The 2,238-nt window shown below is 51.5% G+C and overlaps 1 pseudogene; it reads right to left on the bottom strand.

The window, feature by feature from the left end:
• Window positions 1–1,885, bottom strand: LOC144617038 (actin-4-like; annotated as a pseudogene).
• Between the last annotated feature and the right edge of the window lie 353 nt (window positions 1,886–2,238).

Here is a 2,238-nt window from a genome sequence, read left to right as displayed (position 1 = left end):
TCACGCGATGATGTAGCGCTGGGGCCTAAAGTTCTCACATGACAGTAGAACACCAAAATTTATCGTCATCTCTTGAAGAATTGAGAATTGCATACAAAAACCTTACATAAATTAAAAGGAGGAATAAATGTACAGGTGTAAATGCAAACCATTTTTCAACTCAGGGCAAGTAACACCCCACGGCATTCTGGCAGGAAAACACCAGTTAAGAAAGCAAAGTGGAGGGGCGCCTGGGGGGCTCAGTCGGTTAAGCATCTGACTCTTGATCTCGGCTCAGGTCATGATCTCACAGCTTGTGAGATCGAGCCCCGAATTGGGTTTTGTGCTGTCAGACCAGAGCCTGCTTGGGATTCTCTCTTTCTCTCTCAATCTCTCTTTCTCTGTCCATGCCCTGCTTGTGTGCTCTCTCTCTCTCTCTCTCTCTCAAAATAAATAAATAAACTTAAAAAAAAAAAAAAAGAAAGGAAAGTAGACAGGGGGCACCTGGCTAGCTCAGACAGTGGAACATATGACACTAGAACTCGGGGTTGTGAGTTCAAGGTCCATATTGGCTGAAAGGATTACTTAAAAATAAAATCTAAAAAAAAAAAAAAAAAAAGAGGGGCGTCTGGGTGGCTCAGTTCGTTGCGTGTCTGACTTCGGCCCAGGTCATGACCTCGCATTTCGTGAGTTCAAGCTCCACGATGGGCTCTGTGCTGACAGCTCAGAGCCTGGAGCCTGCTTCGGATTTTGTGTCTCCCTCTCTCTGCCCCTCCCCACCCCCTCAAAAATAAATAAACATTTAAAAAATTTTTTTTAATTTTTTTTTAACGTTTATTTATTTTTGAGACAGAGTGACAGAGCATGAACGGGGGAGGGTCAGAGAGAGAGGGAGACACAGAATCCGAAACAAGCTCCAGGCTCTGAGCCATCAGCACAGAGCCTGACGCGGGGCTTGAACTCACAAACCGCGAGATCATGACCTGAACCGAAGTCGGCCGCTTAACTGACTGAGCAACCCAGGCGCCCCTAAAAAAAAATTTTTTAAGAAAGAACGGAAGTGGGTCCTAAGGCTCAGACTTTCCCAGCCCCATCGGACCAGCAAGACAGAAACGACAACCAGATACGTGGTGGCCCCACCAGGCAGCACCGTGTCAGCGAAGAGGTCCTTCCGGATGTCAGTATCATGACAACTTCGTGATGGAGTTGAAGGAGGTCTCCAGGATTCCCCAGGAGGGAGGGCTGAAAGAGCGCCTCGGGGCAGCGCTGATGGTGATCCCCACCTGTGGGCAGCTCATTGCTTTTCTCCAGGGAGGAGGATGACAGGCTGCTGGCCAGCTCCCGCTCCAAGTCCAAGGTGACATAGCACATCATCTCTGTGACGTCATACATGATTTCCCACTCGGCCACTGTGCTAAAGCTGTAGCCATGCTCCAAGAGGACGTTCGTGAGGTAATTCATCACGTCTTGGGCAGCCAGGTCCGGACGCAGGGTGGCCTGGGCAGGTGTGCAGTGTGGGTGACCCCATCTCCAGAGCCCAGGACAGCACCAGTGGTGCAGCCAAAGATCTACAGGGACAGCACGGCCTGGATGGCCACAACCACGGCAGAAGTGTTGACAGTCTCGAACAAGCATGGGCCGGACAAAGGAACAGCCAGTGCAGAGGCCCTACAGTGAATCTGGCACATTGGAGAATGGCTAACAGGCCAGCGCGGGGAGTGGAGGGAGTGATAAGAAATGGGGTCAGAGACGGGGCGCCTGGGGGGCTCAGTCAGTTAAGCATCTGACTCTTGATTTTGGTTCAGGTCATGATCCCACAGTCATGAGACTGAGACCCACGTCAGGCTCTGTGCTGACAGGGTGGAGCCTGCTTGGGCTTCCCTCTCTCTCCCTCTCTCTGTGCCCTTCCCCCACTTGTGTGTTCTCTCTCAAAATACATGGACAGACTTTAGAAGAAGAAGAAGGAGGAGGAGGAGGAGAAAGAAATGGGCTCAGAGAGGTAGTGATGTTTCCACAGTGCACAGCTTTCTGGTTAAGACCTTGGCTAACCTTAGCTGGAGTGAGATGGGGGCCGTCGGAGGGTTTCAGGTCAGAGAGGACATGCTCTGCCTCACTCTAAGTGTGGCCCTGCCCGTTCCGGGGAGCTGACCCCAAACACCTCCTTTTCTGCTTCTCCTCATCAGGCTGGGACCCTGGGGCCCCTCCTCCAAGCTGCTAAGTTTGAAGCATTCCTACGGGCCCCCTGCGTTACCCTAGCAA

The sequence above is a fragment of the Panthera onca genome, chromosome C1 (genome assembly GCF_046562875.1).
Source record: "Panthera onca isolate mPanOnc1 chromosome C1, mPanOnc1 haplotype 2, whole genome shotgun sequence".
NCBI classification, from domain to species: domain Eukaryota; kingdom Metazoa; phylum Chordata; class Mammalia; order Carnivora; family Felidae; genus Panthera; species Panthera onca.
This window is presented reverse-complemented; position numbering and strand designations above follow the sequence as displayed.